This window comes from Trachymyrmex septentrionalis, unplaced genomic scaffold (assembly GCF_001594115.1).
Source record: "Trachymyrmex septentrionalis isolate Tsep2-gDNA-1 unplaced genomic scaffold, Tsep1.0 scaffold81, whole genome shotgun sequence".
In the NCBI taxonomy this organism is placed as follows: Eukaryota; Metazoa; Arthropoda; class Insecta; order Hymenoptera; family Formicidae; genus Trachymyrmex; species Trachymyrmex septentrionalis.
Window position 1 is genome coordinate 590,703 of NW_017305997.1, and position 19,471 is coordinate 610,173.

General features: G+C 35.8%; 1 protein-coding gene across 2 annotated transcripts in view; it reads left to right on the forward strand.

The window, feature by feature from the left end:
- The window catches only part of LOC108754863 (semaphorin-2A), a 361,619-nt gene that overhangs the window by 64,789 nt on the left and 277,359 nt on the right, over positions 1-19,471 (forward strand). Inside the window, exon 1 of one of the 2 annotated variants that reach the window (XM_018497495.1) lies at positions 13,262-13,570. The exons of the other annotated variant lie outside the window; for it this stretch is intronic. The gene's annotated coding sequence lies outside the window, so the exon portion shown is untranslated. Of the gene's footprint in view, positions 1-13,261; positions 13,571-19,471 lie in introns of those variants that run through there. 2 annotated transcript variants of the gene reach the window in all.

Consider the following 19,471-nt stretch of genomic DNA (forward strand, 5'->3'; position numbering starts at 1 on the left):
TTATTTTTTGCTAAATTTGAATTTACAAAATTTTATTTTTGTCGAGAAAAAATTAACATTGGATTTAACAATTCTTATGTAAACAGTAATTAATTCATGATTAAAATCTCTATACAAAAAGAGAATTAAATAATTTACTAAAATTATTTAAAATTTTAATTAAATAATTCAATAAAATCTGCAATGCATTAAAAATTTATTTATATTGTAAAATCAATAATAAACGAAGAGAACAATACATGTGTAATCCTGATAATAATCTGGACGAGTAAATTCTACACGATATTATCTGGCAATTTTTAAACATTCATGATTCGCGAAAATTGTTTTAATTTGAATCTTACATCTTGAAATTACTATTAAGGAGAAGTAGAGTAAAAATCGAAAGCATATTTTTTATATATTATTAATTTGTCTTTTATAATGATTCCATATCGGCATATTTCATGTAAATGATCAGCTTTGTTATCTTGAATTTCCATTGTTTTGCAAATTAATAACAATTGGCTAGAATTTATAAGTTATCGCCTAGTCGGATACCCTCAAAAACCTGGGATCTTTTGTTGAAGAAAAGGGAAGGTAAAAGATGCCTTCATTGTCGAATGCTGACTAGTTCTGGTTTTTATCACTGGCCCTGAGGGAACGCAAAGGCATCCGGGGCTGTAGAAAAGTAGGTTTGCCATCGTTTCGTACGTTTGACGCATCCCAGAGGGAACATCGGTAAACTGACAGGCCATCTACTTCTATCTCGTGTGTCCCTACGTGTATGCGTTGTACTGCTTGAGCCGCGCTTTCGCGCATTGAGTCTAAATCCTCAAGAAAATAGTCTTTGCGCAGCGCAATATCGTTGAACAGTTGCGCTTTGTAAACATATTTCATCAAGATTTTATGATAGAATGGTTAACGTCGACTCTGTCTCGTGTGTCTGTCACATATTATTAAAATTAGAGAAAGAAAAATAGCGAAGGTTTTTTTAAACAACATTTTCTTTGTGATATCGTTGAGTCAAACAAAAAGCACTCAAAGTGGTTGGCTTGTTAATTCTTGTAAGTACTTAAGTCAACATGACAACGGTTGTCTCGAGTGGTCGGCTGGCTCTGTGAGGATCTGTTGGACTATGCAATAACGGTGCCAGCATATGCAATATGGTCGTGTACATGTAGGGATACGTCTATATCACTGCAATCACTTAAATGTGTACATACACGTTGGTAGAATAAATGTCTAGGCACAATATGTCATACTTTAGCTAACTTTTGGATTATTAAAGAGAACGTGTTACCTTACAAAGCATTGCTTATGTCACAAACTTTCGCGCAAACAAAATATTTCTAAATACATCGATACAAGTAGAAAATAATTTTGTATTCCCTTTACGGAGTCATGCTTACTTTCACTGAACAAGAATGAGAATTTAATATTCAAAAGAATTCTGGAATATTAATGGAAACAATGATAAAAAAAGTTCACGGTTACGTCGTTGTTTATTTTCTCAATTTTTCTATATCACTATATAACGACTGCAACATTATAACATAATGGTCCAATTCATTAAGACATTCCGTCGTTTCCGTATAATGAAATCGCAATTAGAGATATGCAAAATACAGCTTATATCAGTCGTAGGAAGTGGACTGTAGGTACGCAGCAAAGATGCCATTTGAATTGTGAAATACTTGGAGGGATTCCAATATTAACTGCTGGAATGCTGCTGGAAATAATGGAAAGGAAATGGCCGTAGTGCTGACGGTAGAAAACGACTTTTCCGCAAATGGGCAACTGGAGACCACATATCAAAGTATCGATAAAATTCTATTTCACACAAATTTAAAAAAGGACGAGAACTCTTTCTTAAAGCTGAAGTAATTTCAATTCAGATAAACTACTTCTGATATTTCAAACGAGAAAATAGCAATTCATTTGGATACATATCAGATAACATATAATATATAATTTGATATCTGTACCTAAATAATATCTATGCTAAATATTGTTATTTGATCAATATTTGATATAGAATATATTTCTCATATTCGCAACGTAAGGAATCAATTGATCGCCGTTAAAGTAAAATTTTCAACATCATGGTCGAGGAAACGCTGAGAAACTGCCGTGAAGAATTTTTCACAAAGAATAGAGGAGCGTGAACAACGCAAAGCACGATGCTAGATCTATCCGCGATAAAGAAGCGAAGCAGTTAAAGAGCACGATGAAGTAAGAAGTTGCTGCGGTAAAACCGCAAGCGCGCCGCGAAGCCGGCGCAACGGAGCGCAGGAGCAGTAATTCCTTTCTGCCAAAAAGAAAAGCGGTAAAAACAGCGATTAAGGCTTTTAGCTGGAATACCGGGTTCCACGTGCTTCTTCTCCGCAATGCGTGTAGAGGAGAACGAGGGCTGCCCCTCTGGACGACGTTGGAAGAAACGGTTCATGGGTTCGGTCGCTTGTTTCCACCCTGCTGAGCAGCTTTCCCCGGGATTCTGTGGTTTCTCCACGCTATAAATACCGACACCGAAGACCTAGCCAGAGGGAAAGTGGAAGCGGGAGAGAAACGAAAATAATACTGGATGAGAAAAGGAAAGAGAGGAAGAGATATGCACGGAAGAAGTAGCTGGGCGTGTAAGGGTGGAGATGAGAAAGAAAGATGTAGGAAGGCGTTCAAGAAGAAGAGCGAGCGTGCAATTCTTTCTCCATTCCAATGTTTTTTGTTCGCAAAATGAAATTTTATGAGAAGTGGTATTCGCTAGAGTCTGGTCGGCTAATTACATCCGTCTGATCCCGACTCGCTTAAGCTACTCGCAACGGTAATGTGAACATATCATAAATTATGAACATGTTATAAATGTAGTGCGTTTCATCTGCGCATATTTCGAGCTTTCTATTGAGTTTGCTTTAAAATTTGAGTGAATGAAACGTTTAATAATTCCGCATCAAGGAGCAAATATCGTTTGAGCGGCAGATTATCAGACTCTGTTCTATTTCCTTCTCGACTTTATCGTGTTACAGATAAGCGCGATCTCACTTTTACAGCGCTCTATGCATTCCAGCGCCCTCGTAAGGTAGAAGTACACAGAGAGAAAATGGAGACTGTATTATTTCGCAGTGAAACGATGAACGCTCTGTATTCTCGCATAAGCTGGCAACCGAATGTAGAAACATGGCAGAGCGCTATAATTGAATGGCGTTTAATTAAAAGTCGAATCTACTCGTTCAGTATTAGCCGTACGACACGTAGGATATATATGCTTCATTGAGAAATCCTGGAATACATATATACTCTTTTACTCATGGCAGAGACGAGCACAATTGATTATTTGTTGTCTTTTTAATTAATTATATTAAACAGGCGCGATTGTAAATCGACTGCAATATCATATGAATTTGAATGATGAATTCGATGAGAATGAATCTAATTAAATAAGAGAATTCCTATATTTTTGCTTAAAGCGGATCTTAGCTTAAATATTTCTGTATAAATTTATATATATATATATATCTGATTCTGCAAATTACACGCCGAAATCTTTTTCAATCTTGAAACGCAATAACAGAACTATAATATTAGTAATATCATTTATTAAATTAACAATCAATTTAATAATTTGTGATGCTAAATACTGAAAATAATCAGTATTGCTAATAAATAAAAGTCTATCAAAAAACAAGTTACATTTTATATAACTTCTATTAATAACTAATAATTATTAATTAAAATTGAAAAAGGCTCCAAAGTTAAATCAATAAAAGAGTATAAAGCCAATGAGAGTCGATACAGTTGTACGTGTATAATCAAAAATAATATTATATATATATGTCAATTACAGACATTTTGACCATAAGATTAGGTCTTCTTCAGTGTAACAATAACATTATCAGAGTCCAATCGATATGTTGTAAAAAAATCATATCGCGTTGTAATGGATCATCGTTATGCGAAGTACAATTTAAATGACTGAATTCTTGTTTGGGTATCCAGCTAATTGTAAGTACAACAGATGATAATGAAATTCTTAATTTTGAATAACAGCCTAACGATGATTCACTGACAGTATTTGCCTATTTTTTCTTTTACAACGTATCAATTTGATTTCGATAATGTTATTGTTACACTGAAGAGAACCTAATCTTATAATCAAACCGTCTGTAATTAGTGATTGACATGTATATTATTTTTAATTATACACGTACAACTGTGTCGGCTCTAATTGGCTTTATACTCCTTTATTGATCTAATAATTATTTCTATCCACAGTCACTTTTGTCGACTGTTAAGACAAAAAAAAACCGATTAATTGTTTGAATATTATCGATTATGCTCATCCCTGCAGACGGCAACGTGGATGGCAATTATTTCCGTTAAAGGGAAGAGTTGAGGTACGAGAGAAAAATATTGAATAACAAGGAAAGAACGGAAAATGTCACTGCCGTGCGACAGGAGACAGGGATGTTTCGTGGATTGACAACGACGGAAATTTTCTCCGTTCTCGTGAAGATTACGCGAATGGATCGGCCGGATCTGCTTCCGCTTGATTCCCACCGGACTCCGATAGTACGCGATCCTTGCGGATATTTTATGGCATCCGGAGGAGAGTAACTTCAAATTACATTTCTTACAAAGTATACGATTTCATAGTAACTTTATTCGCGTATCCTTACGCGGAGACATGACCATTTCCGGGAGATGGTAGCGGAATTTTCCGGCTGTCTCTTCTTCGATATCGGGCGATGTGCCGTGGCAAAAACTTTAATATTTAAGCGGCATTTAAATGTCAGCATTTAAATGTCACATCGCGGTCGATCGTTGCGTTAAAACGTCGTATTGAGTCTCTCGCGTCGGATTAAAATGCGCCGGAGAGCGACAGCGATAAGAGTTTTACGGTGAATAAAGAGCGGCGTTGCCTGTCACACGTCGATATTACACACACAATGTCCTCAGCACAACAACGGAAAAGGGGGCGCAAAAAATATATTACAAAGCAATTTTGTATTAGAGAATTAACGAGCCGATCGCGCGTATGCGCGATCAAAACTCCGGTTTCGTCACGACTTATTATCGATTATAATTCAATATAAATGTAATACTTGACTGTTAAACTCTGATACAGTTACAATCGAATAAAACATACACACAAATTTAATGTTTTCTTTTGTTGTTAATTATTGCCTTACTCGCAATTTTATCGCTTTAACCAATTTGGTAAAAATTGTAGCTAAGTTAGCACAGTCATTATTTTTATTAAATTGATTACAGTAATAAAATTGCGAACACAAAGTGATCTTACAGTTACAGCAAAAAAAATAGCTAAAATAGATAAATTTCTAGCAAATACTGCGATATTGGATATGTATTGCACGTAATCGTATAGATGACAGAGATAGAATTTAGATTTGTGGTATAAATTCTATGCGTATAATACATAATTTTCTATCAGAACAGACAAAACATAATTTAGCTGGTGACATTATAATTCTAGCTGGAGCAGCAAAATATTTTTTTGCGTGAATAAGACAGTTTTATAATTAATATATTTATAATACAAAGTACTGAAATAATGTGTATGTTTTATTAGATTGTGTCGTAGTGGTTGTGCCATCTTAAGAAATATTTCTTAATTAATATATCTAATATTAACTACTCTTCGTTTGCTCGTTAATCTTTGAATTTTTTAAGTCCCAAAAAATAATATTTATAATTCCTTTGCTAAAGAAACAACAATCTCTTTAAAAGCGCGATAATTTTACGAATGTATGAGTGCCGAAAATTACTGTCGTCTGTAAGAAAGATATATTTAAAAATATGTATTACTGCTTAAGAATATATGCTATAATTGAAGTCGAGCGATAAGTGATAAGCGGAATGCAACAAGTAACTCATTCATCGGTCGATGCGTCGCCATCGCTTCATTTCTCCCTGTTTCCAGTATCTCGTTTCTTCCTTCTGCTGTACTATGTATTCTTGTATTGTTTTGATGTATCTTTCTAACTTCGCTCCCTTCATACATATTGCACTCTACGACTTTAATGCCTTTATAATAAACTTGCACTATCACTATCATTATCACTCAAGCCTATGTACATAAAAGTTTGGACAAGTTTTAAGAAATATAGATTATCGGGTTGATTTTGAGATCTTAATCTTTATAAAACGATAATATGATGAAATAAAAAAAAAGGTCTTTTATTTTCGAGCAAATAACGAACGCTGCAAAATCAAACTCGAACGTGACGCATTTCAAGAATAAAACAGAAAAAAATATGTGGAACTGTAAATCCATATTTATGATAGGATTGAGGTATTAAAAATTTGAAAACAGCCAGAAGAGGAAACATTTCGCGTACATTACCTTATTGGTGTGAGTGCGACTTAAAAAAAAATAGACTAGCCGCAACGTAAATAAAAAAAAATAAGGCTCCAAAGCAAAGTTGTACTACCTTTCATTTTTAAAACGAAATTTAAAAGTAAATTAAAAAAATCAGTTTCAAATAAGCGACGAATACTACGAACTGGAATATAATATATGAAACGTGTACTTCAATAGCGTTTTTGAGTATAAGTTTGAATAGAACCGAGGGTAATGATGTTACATGATGTACTTTAATTTCTGATTAAACGAGATCATAGAACTTTCGGATTAATCAATCTCTCTTGATTCAAACTGCAGAGAAAAAACGCTGTAAGATATAGAATAATTCGCATATTTTTCGCGCGATGTTTTAAAAATCAGGAAGATATACATAATTATCGAAACTTTTGTTTCTTATTAAAATTGTAATTTATAAATTTAAAGCGTTATACATACGCAATGTATAATTAGGAGCTCTCTAAAAGTGAATCAGTGTATTATCTGACTTCAGTGCTACACTTATAATTGATATAATTGTAAGCTAATTTCTGTGTTTGTCCTGTATTTAGATGCAGGATCGTGCCTGTTCGATCTCGAGCATTCGCGATCCTGCCTACACTGAGAAAAAAAATATAGTCACTTTTAATGTATATTTAGTTCAATACTGCTAACTAAACATTTACTTACAGTAAATAAATATTTTGTTTAGAAAAAAAAGATTGTTAAATCAAATTAACGTTACTTGTATCAAATAGATATATATCTTTATATTTAATAAATATTTAGTTGGCAGTATTTAACTAAATATTTATTAAAATTGACTATATTTTTTTCAGTGCAAATATGGTAATAAGGATGCGAATAGAAAATTTCCAAACTCGGAAATTGACGTGTTTTTCCATAATCAGCAATTGGTGACCCGCGATCTCGTGATTACGCGTAATTAGTCGTCGTTCCCAGGGCTGGGCATGTATTTGAAATACAGTACAATAAATATTTTGAAATACTTTTATTTGAAAAACAGTATTGGCAAGACAATTATATTTTGTATTTTGTGTTTATTCGAGGTACATGAAAATATTTTGTATTTTGTATTTCAAATGCTAACATTGATAATCAACCTTATTATTTGAATTACAAGATACAAAAAGTTTTCAATCTCTCTTTTGATTTTAAATACAAAATACGTAATACTTTTATGTGATCCGCTAAAATAAAAAATACGAAATACACTTGTATTGCAAATTGTGTTTTAAATAAAAGTATTTCAAATATATGCCCAGCCCTTGCCCTTTCGCGAAAGGAGAGTGGATCGCGAGATTCGCGAGCCGGAGCGAATCAGTTTTTGAGAGAAATCGATCGGGATCGAATGTGCGTCCTGATGGAAGAGAAAACTCGGTATCATCATTGCCTATATTTAAATGTTTACTTATTGTTAATACTGTTCAAAGAAATAAATATTTACTCAATAAATCACTCTACATAATCATCAGCGAATATTTACTATTTTTCAGTAATTAATACACTGATTCACTTTTAGAAGTTATGATTTTCCAGATTCAATCTGTATAGAAACCATAACTTCTAAAAATAAATCAGTTTATTATTAGTGAAAAACAGAAAATATTTGCTGATATTACAATTACAAGTGTAGCACTGAAGTCAGTGATAATACACTGATTCACTTTTACAAAGATAATTTTCAAAGGTTAGGGATGGAGCAATAAGATTGAAATGAATCAAAATATCAAATTACAGAATCAAAATCAGAATATAATCTATCGAGATTTTTGTTGAATTTGCAAATTTGTTATGCTGTGGGATAGCTGGGAGTTTTTGGAGATTAAGATTGAAGTAAGAAACTCGGTCTTAATCAAAATATCAAACAGTAAAATAAAAAAGTATATAATTCATTAAAATATTTATAAAATTACTTCATAATGTTTTAACGTAAAATAATTGGGGGATGATTTTTCTGAACCGAAAATAAGATTTAACTATTTTGGCAGTGGAGCAACTCGATTAGCAACAAAATACCAAAGAAATATGTTTTGTTATTTACGTTTTGACATTTTTGTGGTTGTGTTAAACTGCAAACTATAAATTCAAGTTAGCACAGCCTACTATTTTTGTTAAATCGGCTAAAGCAATAAGAAAAACTAAATTTATGTGTATGTTTTATTCGGTTGTGCTGCAGTGGCTGTGCCAATTTAATAGACGTCAATACTCGCCGGGTTCACGACTGACGCACAGACTTGTCGCTGTTGCATACATCCGGTTGTATTACGATTATCATGCTCATATATGTGACACAACAACCACGCGACAACGCAAAGCGCCACTGCCGGTCGGGGCCCTATTGTGGTTCTCGGTCCGACATGTTGATAACGAGCTGATCATTGTTATAACTCACGTGCGCGCGCGCGTTCTCTCGCATATGACAGATATGTATGTGTTTCGAACACATATATCACATTTGGCCATCGTGTTTAGTTAAGACAAGTTTGTCGGCATAGTTGGACTGGGCGAGTGAAGCGACGTGTAATAACTAACTTTGCTCGCTGTTCGGTCAAACGTCTACATGGAAGACCGAGATTCATCTGAATGAATCACAAATCAATTCTGCTTTCGTTAGATGTAATTATAAAGACACCTGATTTCTCCTTTTACCTTCAGTAATAAATACTATCATATCTTTATTTAGAAAGAGAACTTTTATAGAAAGCTTCCCACTAAATATACTTCTTAGTTTTTAAATACCTAGTAATTACTAATTAAGAGTTGAATAAAAAAAAAACGAGAATTAAAGAGACACGTTTCTCAAACTTGATAACATCGATTAACTTTGGATAAAATATGCAGCGTTTGTTTTTGGATGGTATTATATAAATGTCTTGCACGTTTGAAGAGAAAAACACGAACTTTTCGCGTACGTCAATTCGTTCTCTCTCGTTTGAATACGATATGGTATGTCCATGCATCGGCTTTCTCATAATAAATGTCAGTTTCGTTGAGATGCACGCACCAGAGTGGCATTAATCGATTCCATGTTCCAAACATTACGTGATGTCAATAGCTATTTCGAGCAGTTTGGCACGACAGAGAAGGAGCCAGAGAAATTTCCTATCTCGAAATATCGAAAAACAAAAGCAGACGTGAATAATTAATCGCAAGCCAATGTACGAACCGAATCATGTAAACTCTAGAGAAGCTAGAAAGAGAAGCTACACGCAATTTGCGTGTAGTGTTTAGTAAATTAGAACTGCGACTAGCTGTTACTTGATGACGCGATACGAGAATACGAATCGAGTTAACGCGTCGCCAAAAAGTTGCTTTGCGTATTTTCTGGTAAAGAATTTATCCCTTTAAAAGGTATATTAAAATTCCATCTGTTGTGTCGTCCGTAACCGAGATCAAAGCGACTGGATTTCTCTTCTTTTTCTCTCTCTCTCTCTCTCTCTCTCTCTGTCTGTCTCTCTCGAAGCTGGCTATGGCCAGGTAATACCTCGCTTACTCAGATATTACTAGTGTGGCGTAAGATACATATTATAAAATATAAATACGAATGCACGAGAACGTCGAGGTAGAACATCATCGAAAGTATATACAGCCGCGTAAGCGTTTTATCTTCGTACAGAACGTATTAAAATTCCATTTACGGAAGTCGTCGTTTGTAACCGAGATCAAAGCTATAAAATGCTTTTCTCCACGTCTGCATGCAGATGTTTTCCTCTCCTTCTACATCTTTTTAGAGATTATTTAACAGAGTAATGTTAAATATAAATTAGAATTCACATAGGCGGAATTGTGAAATATATTAATGTCATATACTTATATATATGCCATAGTTATTTGAGTCTGCCAAGTTATTCAATTAATATCTACGTCGAAAATTGAATGTTCATTGTATATTGAATAAAAGAATATAATTCGGAGAATGTGAGATAAAATAAATTTATAATTTCGCGTAATACGAAAAATATTTAAATATTTTGAATGCATATTGCATATATAGAGAGTGGCACACGAAATGTCATGCTATTTAATTGTCTCATTGAAACTTTTACTTGTAAAGTATCGATTTTTTAATTGTGTCAGAAAATTCTGTCAATGTAATATTATATTATGAGTTACAATTGGATAGAGGTGAAGACACATACCCATCAGTTTGTGAAATGGTGGACAGACGGTTGATTTAAAATTTATGTTGTGCATAAACTGAAAGTTGTATTGTTTTTCGCTGAAACAAAGGGTGTGGCAGAGACTCGGAGATGGTAGTTCCACCCACATCGTGCGGTTGTGCTTTATCTAAAGACTTGAGTCGAAAAACAGCCAAATACAAGGATGCATCTCTAAGAAGTTGTGAGGAAAAACGGTGGTCATGTTGAATGTTATCCATTAGAGACGATTTTTTTAGAAACAGGCTGTGGTAATTAATTTTATTCCAGTTCCGTATATCAATTCTGTTAAAAATAAATATTATATGTAAAGCATATGGTATGACATTTCGTACATTGTACTCACAAGCTAATGTGTGCGCCTTCATCTCCACCCAATTCCGATTGGTGATGCCACACTTAACAGAATTTCCACGAAATACCTACAAAATTTATTCACATATTTAAAAAAAACCAATACTCTATAGTTTTAATAAAATAATTAAATAATATGATATTTTGTTAGCACTACCTTGTATCTTATATTAAAATGATTACATTATATAAAATATATATGTTAAATTATAAACAAAAATTCTGTTTTCAAATTCGACGCAAATTACAAGTTATTATGAATAATTGTTATAGTTAATTATATTAGAAATAATATTAAATTATTATATAATAGATTTACGTCTGAAATAGATTTACAGTTCTGAGTTCCAATTACATGTATATTAACTTAAAGTTTTCACATAAATTATGAAAATAAATATGCATGACTACGTGTAGTGCATTAATTAGCAATCGATTTTGATCCTCATCGATTCATCTCAGAGAGGCGTGAGAACGAAAAAAAAAATAAAAAGAATGCACACGGACGAAGTCCTTCTCAAGGAGATGCGATGTAGCTGTAACAACTTGATCCACTTACCTCTTCGCTCTCTGCAATTATGCACCGTAATGGACATCTCTGGATGCTCTTCCTGACGTAACGCCGAACTCGTAATTGGAACGCCATGAAAACGCTCGCGGCCATCGTTGCTACGCGAACAAATTAATTTATCGTTTTGCGATGTTACAGTTAACAGCGCTCCGGCGAAATAATGGCGGACGATGAAGGCGAGTATCGTAGTAAGGAAGCCGTTACACGAGCAAGTCCGTTGGACGGGGATATAATAGAAACGGGGTGAAGGAGGAAAATTGGAGACGAATGTTAGACGAGAGGAAAAGGTCAGAGTAGGTGCAGTAGGTTAAACTGAAGAAAAGGCGGCACTGCGATCGCGCGCGTGCGAGAGAGAGAGAGAGAGAGAGAGAGAGAGAGAGAGAGAGACGGAAAGTGGAAGAGATATAAAAGTAGAAAAAGATATGTACGAAAGAACGGGAATAAAAAGGCGAAACTGCGCGAGAAAAGAACGAAGGAAAAAAATAAGGTAGAAAAGAAACGAACGCGCGACGAAAAGAACGAGAGAGGAGAAAACAACGGTTGAAACGAATAGACGCGAGAGGAATGAGGAAACTTGGCACACGAAAGAGGGCACGCGAGAGGGAGAAAACGAACGGGCGCGCGAAATAACGGGAACGCGAAGGACGTGGACGGGAGAGAGAAAGGAATGCGGGAAGAGGAGAGAGAGAAAGTGGCGCGGGTAGACGCGCGGGCGATACGGCGCATAGATGCGAAGGGCGGCAGATGAGGAGAGAGAGAGAGAGAGAGAGCGAGGAAGGTAGGGTGCGAGAAAGAGAAAGGAAAGAGAGCGAACGGATAGAGCAACGAAGTTCGAACGGAGAGCGAGAGAGACTCGAGTGAGACCGCGCGCGCGGCAGAACAAGGACGTTGCGTGAGGCGCATGCGCGTCGCATGGGTGTACCTTCGCTCGCAGTCGCCTTCGCGCACCCCACCCCTACTCCGTACGCCGCTACTCTCCCCTACACCGCTAGACTCAGTTACCGGGCCGATTCGCCAGCGTTGAGGTGTCGTGCTTTTTCGCTCCGCGACGTACTCGACCGTCGTCAAGTTTCGAGGTATATCGTTTACCGTTCCTTCGCGAGGACAACGCGCGTCGTCGGGCTGTGCGACTCGCGCGTGCCGTGTGTTGTTCCGCGATTTTCCAAGCGCGAGAGAGGCACAGAGAGAGAGAGAGAGAGAGACAGACATTCGGCAAGGGGGTGAAAGAGAGACAGAGAGAGTGAGTGTGAGAGAGGGGAAGAGAGAGTGTGCGCGAGAGTGCCCCAGTTTCGGCGCGGTCACATGTGAACGTCGAGCGGCGTAACGCCGCGGGGGAGCAACGCGTTGAAGTTGGCGCCGGGTCATTCTCTCCGAGCCGGTATCGTGGATTCGTTCCGGGATTCGTGAAACGCAAGTGAGAAGTCAAGTGAACTCTCTTCGTGTGTGCGTGTGTGTTGTGTGGATGCGTGCGTGGTTATCGTGATTACGTACGTTCGGGGGGTGGGCAGAATATCGTCCACGATCCTTGCGCTCGCAAGAACGCAAGAGCGAGAGAGCTCGCTGAGAAACATGAAGTTGTCGCGCGTCGTGATCGACTTGATCGGAGACAAGATGAAGCCGGCGTCGCGCGACCGATGACGGTCGAGTGGTCCCGATTCTTCCCGAATTGCCGTGTCTCGATCTCGGGCGCGATAAAAAAAAGCGAAACAACTGCCGGTCAATTCCAGGAATCGCGTTCGGTTGACTCTTGTTTACGCGCGCGGTCATGTTTACGTGACGGGGCGCGTAAGGAATCCGAGGTGCGCGAGGAGGACTGCGCGATTCGAACGCGTGCGACTTGCGAGTGTGTTTTGTTTCGTCAGTCACCGTCGTGTGCAGATGAAAGGCGCGCGCGATCGGCGGCAGATTCGAAGAGGCGTCTCTGCAGCTCGTGCTTCGCACCCGCTTTCGTTAGCTCGTGCGATTAATTCGATTAACCCGTCGCATTGCCGTAAGAAAGCGTACGAACGAACGACTGCACGGATAGACTTGGCGAGATAAGACGGGACGAACTTCTCAAGCGGCAGCAGTCTCACAGTTGGAATCAGGACAGCAGCCTGGGACGCGGGAACGCGCGACATCGATCGAGTAAGTGCTTCAAGGTCTCGACACGAGATCTTATTTTGCGCAACAACCGTCGTGAAATCATTCATTCGCGTGATTGCGAGACGAGAGTCGTTCAAATGTCGTGGGGACGCGAATGAACGATAACGGTTCTTGCTGCTTTCGCGACCGATGATGTAGTATTATTGTTTGGTTTTGAAATGAACATTGAACATAATATCTGCATTCTTTCGTAATCTAAAGCTGACAATGTGCCGTATAATTGTAGTATTTCGATCGTAGAAAGCTCAATAAGGTTGGAACACAAAGCTCTGCATAACTCGTAATGCATAAAACATCAGAAAATCAACCAATCAGAGTCTTTTATTTCATGGAAATGAAAGAAATGAAGGACTTTGATTGGTTCATTTTCTTATGCTTTATGCGTTATGCAAGACTTTTTACTCTTGTCTTTGACGACAATTCGGTTTCGTTGTAGTGTCGTTGCTTTTTTACATATTCGTATATCTGTGCGATGACGTTATCAGGGCTCGGTCGTATTAAAATAAAGTTATTTAAAAATTATATTTTTAAATAAAGTTGTTTAGTATTTTTAGTATTTTTTATTTTAAATAACTCCCTCTGACTTTTATTTCTTATTTAATTTTTAAATTAGTTTTTGGAACGTATTTTATATTTTTTATTTTAAATAAGTTTCTGGAACTTATTATATATTTTTTATTTTTTAAAAAAATTATCAGTTATTTTATCGAGCCCTGAATTATATAATGATGCCGATATTGTCGTTAACAGTTACAGAAACGGATTGCATGGACGAATTGGAATTGGATTATCATATTTGAGTTTTAAGAAAAGGGTATGTTGCCTTTTTTCTGCAATAAGGATATAATTAAACAATTGTCATTTTTAAATTGCAAAACATTATTTTAGCAAAAAAACAAAAAGAAAGAAAAAAAATAGTTCCAAATAACATATTTATATTTCTCTCTAATCAATTATTACACCAAAATTGCATTTTAAAATTAATATAAAATATTTGAATGGCTCAAAACATTTATTCAAATTTCTGGAATTTTGTTTTTGTGTTAGCAAATGAGTGATATGTATATTTTGTAAAAAAGATGATAATTTGAAAAGAGTTAATTTTTCTGTGTTAAAAATATGTATCTATAAAATGAATATTATGAAATTTAATAAAATGAATTTCTAGAACATAATTTTTATTGACAGTTTTTCTTGAAATCATTTTTGATAATTATGATATACTATTTGATATAAAATTTTAATTAATGATTAGAAATTTATGATTTTAAAAAGAATACATGTAGGTACAATACATTCTAAAAACAATACGGTTAGTAATCTTTGAAGGTATTTGAATATTCACCAATATATTGGTGGAGTCTTCAAAAAAATCTAAACAAAGTTGACAAAAAAGATTTCGAACGTCGTGTTACATTCGTGTGATTGACAAAGTTTACTTAACTATAGAATGCTATCACTGAAAGATACAGTATTGCTATGTAGGTATCAGTATAAAATTTGACAAAGAAATAGATCACTTTTAATTAATGTAACACAAGTTTTTCATACATTTTATACTTTTAATGACAAAATATGTATAATCTAGATTTTTACTCGGATTTTTATAAACATAAATAACCTAATTGAAAAGAAAAAAGTTCAATGGAACATATCATAAGACATCTATTTTATAATACCCCTAAAATATATATAAATATGTTCAAGCTTAAATTATTTATTTTATAATATTCTGATTCGTTTGTTTATTTAAAACATTTTATAAAATTAATTTTTTATATTTAAGAAGTTTTAAACGTTAACATGTCATGTTGCGTAGCTATTATTAGAAACATCAAAACTAACACAATGTTATTGTTATGACATTAATTTGATTAATTAGAACAATGTAATATCATATATAATATCATACTTTATCACGAATACGATCTCAATTTCACACAACTTGCACTAGTCTTCACTAATTGCAAAGATGGTGGAGAAAAAGTTGAGCTCAGTGCAAGTTTTTTGCACCAGTTTTATCAATAGAATATTAAACATTAAAAAAATATGTGAACTGGTTTTCAAAGTGAAACAATAAAGTTGCACTCAGTATGCATTAGTGCAACTAAGTTGTTGCACTAATTCTCTCAGTGGAAAATGTTATTAGTTTAATAATGCAAGTTGCCACCGCTCCTATTCAATATATTATTATTTTACACTAAAACAATGAACACAAATTTGATACACAATATATATAGTGTAAAATTAACGATATATTAAGTAGGAGGCGACTTAAATTAGATTAAATTTGACACTATAGATTTAACAATATGCAAGATTATAAATAATCTGAATATTAAAAAATATTTTTACGCACGCAAAAATATATTTTTGCAACTCCACGTAATTAACTTTAGACAGTTATATAAAATTGTTATTCAACACTACAGAAAAAATGAGAAAATTATCGTATTATACATGATCGTACACGAATTAGTTATTTTCTTAGCTTAGTCATCGGACTTAATGATTTCCATCGAATTTGCTTCGAAATATGGCAATGCGCTCGCGGGCTTAAGTTGGTATTTCCGAAATTTTGGCCGCTGTTTACCGTCCCTCGTATGTACATATATATCTGCTTATTTAATGTGGTGTTTGTTATTTCATAGTTCACACCGATTCACACCTACGGATACCATGCGTGATACAGCGAGCGAAATAAAACAATAGCAGGGCTTTACAGCGTATGATTTTAAAATCCATTTTTATTAAATTAGTTTTGTTATCAATATTCGATTAAATGTTTACACAAAAATTGTTATGATTACTTCGCGCCCGATATAAACAGAAATTTTCATTGTCCATCGTCCAGTGCATCTCTTCAAACAATTTCTTGGGCATTTTCGATCGAAATTTTTCGTTCCGCTTATTGCATGTGTATTACATAACTTTTCTTATCATCGCGCGAAGCTTCTTATACGATGCCGGATTCGGAATGATATCGATGGCGCGAGACGAAGAATGCGCTTCGATTTTGCTATCTTTTAGCAATGAGTCTCATGACGTTATCCTATCCGTGCAGGAGACAGCGTGTATTAAGTTATGGAGCTTCTATTGCGTTTGTATGCACATATGTGTATGTATTCCGGCGTGTATACATACATATGTGCGCCGTAGTCCCGAAATGACCTACTCGCAATCTGTAATATATTGTAGCAAATATTTATCCTTGTGTTCCGTGTCGTGCTTATCCCTCGAAACGTTCTCCTACGCATAATCCGTATGCGCGTACAACTGGCTATATCTCGGATCAATAAAACATAAATTTATGTACATTTCATGTATTTACATAAAATATGACATTTAGCTACACTGCATCGAGATATTGCATTTGAAAATAGTTGAGACTGCACAATTTTTTTTACGCTATTATATACATGTTTTTCCAAATGCAAAACAGGTGCGGCGGCGCGCATTTGCGCATTGTTTGTTTATGCATAGAAACGTGACGGTTTTGGCAGAATATGATTTCATCTGGATTTTTTACGAATATTTTTGAAATTTTCGTTCGTGTGACGGCACTCACAACAGATTGTTGTATCCACGTGCATGCTTTTTCTCTTTCTGTCTCCCTCTTCTCGCCCCCTTTTCATTTTCGCGACCTGAATTCTCACTTTGGTGATTACGTGCAGGCTACAATAGCTTTTGTCGGATTCTTCGTTTCGATCGTATCGTTATTTTATCTCTCTCTCTTTTTTTTTTTTTTTTTTTTTAAGAGCAGATAGGGCGAACGGTAGGGATAGAAGTTGACACGATGCTCGCCCGATTACAAATGTGAAATCGATCTCTCATTGTCGGGAAAACGGTGAGGCCGTTGCTAAATCGATCCTCGGTAGATAGGACGAACGAATGAACGACCGACCGAATGAACGGCCCTTCTCGCGTTTTCCGAGAAAGAACGAAGTCTCGTTAGTCACGCTGGTAATCAAAAGGCTTCGCTTCGATTTCTGTTCGAATTGCTTTTGGTGTTCTTCTAAAACGAGAGGTCGGATCCTTGCAAAATGCGTGTAACTATCCGAGAACGTGTTTTATGCAAATCAGCCTTCTCATTCGGAACGCAGACAATTCCAATTCTAAGTCTGAAAAGCTTAAGATGTGAGAGACCAGTTCCGCATGCTAATTAAAGAAACTTATCCTGAATGCAATATTTGATCGCAAATCGTGTATTTGTGCCACAATTTCTAGTTCACGAGCTCGTTAAACGTACTTCTCGTCGAGGGAACCAAATCGTGATACCTCATATTCAATATTGTTGAGTTTATTTTCGTAAAAATACGATCAAGTGGTTAACCCAATTATTTGATTGATTAAAGTATTTGTTAACAAAATTATGAAGAAGATATTTTTGCTTATGCGTTCAGAACAAGAGATAAACCGCTAAGGGCATTACGGTATACAAATTTGGGGCATTACCGAGACATTACTTGAGAGAATTGTGTATTATACAATAATAAGCGGTATGAAGTTATGATTAGGGCATTAATGGGCATTACTGCTCCAATGTGGCGATTTACCCCTTGACTTGAAAATAGCTAGATTCCGTCATTGAGGAGTACGTTAATGTGCATATGTATCTTGTGTGTATTGATGTTGCAGCATCCCGATCAAAGTACCAGGTTTATAATTTTCGATCAGCGCGTTCCCTCTCTACTCTTGCGCGCCAATAACAATCGGAAAGCTGGCAATCTCCAAAGCTCAAACAGACAATCACTTCTAAATACAGTTCGAGGGTGTTTTGATTCGAAACACTCTAACACGGAATTGCTTTGGTCGCGGGGCTATTTAACCAGTGAACGACTTCAAAGTCGCTTGAAATGTTTACTCACGAGCGCGAAAGCGAGAAGGAAAGAGAGAGAAAGAGGCAGAGGGTGAGTAAGTGAAAGGGTTAATGAGAGAGAGAGGAGGGGGGGGGGTAACAGAAAAAATACAGAATATGATACATCAAACGTTTAAGCAACATTAAAATGTCGAAATGTTGACAAATTATTGTACATAGTTAAAAGTAAACGTGTTAAATTTAAATTCGTTATATATTTTTATTAATATTTATTATTTATGTGCACTTCAGAGTAATAGACAAAATATCGTACAAAGGTTAAAATAATTGCTTCGTTTGTAAACGTTTTTTATCGCATTCGTGAGAGAGAGAATCTCGCATTCTTAAGAATTTTGCTTGAATCGTTATTCGTTTGTAAACCGTGAGCGTCTTTGCTTAATAATTGAATTTATTTAAAAATAAAAAAAAAAAGAATGTTATTTCACAAATAATATTATATTTCAAGAATATTTGATTAAATCTGAATTGTACGTACTGAATTGTACTCACTTTCTCGTTGATATCTTTAAATATCTATTACGAAAAGTTGAACCAGAGTAAAAAGAAAATTTTTGTATTTTGTATGTGTGTGTTGCGCGCGCGGGTGTGTGTGTGAGAGAGAGAGAGAGAGAAAGTTTATTTAGTGGGAGTAGTACAAATATGATTGTTGCGCTAGTTTCCAAGCTGTCGCTGCATTCCAATCACAAACTCGCCCCATACATGAAACCGGTACACTCCTATTCCCATAGATATCGTACCGAGTGCAGAGGTATTGGAAAGTAATGAAGAGGTTCGCCCTCGCAGCTGTTGAGTCACCGCGTGGTTCGATGGCGGTCTGTCGATGACAACGAGGTAATTACTTTTCAAACAGTAGACGTGCAAATGAACGGCGGTTTAATCTGTCGATAATATCCTGGTCATCGTTACCATTTTTATTTCCCTTCTCACTCACACACCCTCCCCTCTCTTTCTCTGTCTCTCTCTCTCTCTCTCTCTCTCTCTCTCTCTCTCTCTCTCTCTCTCTC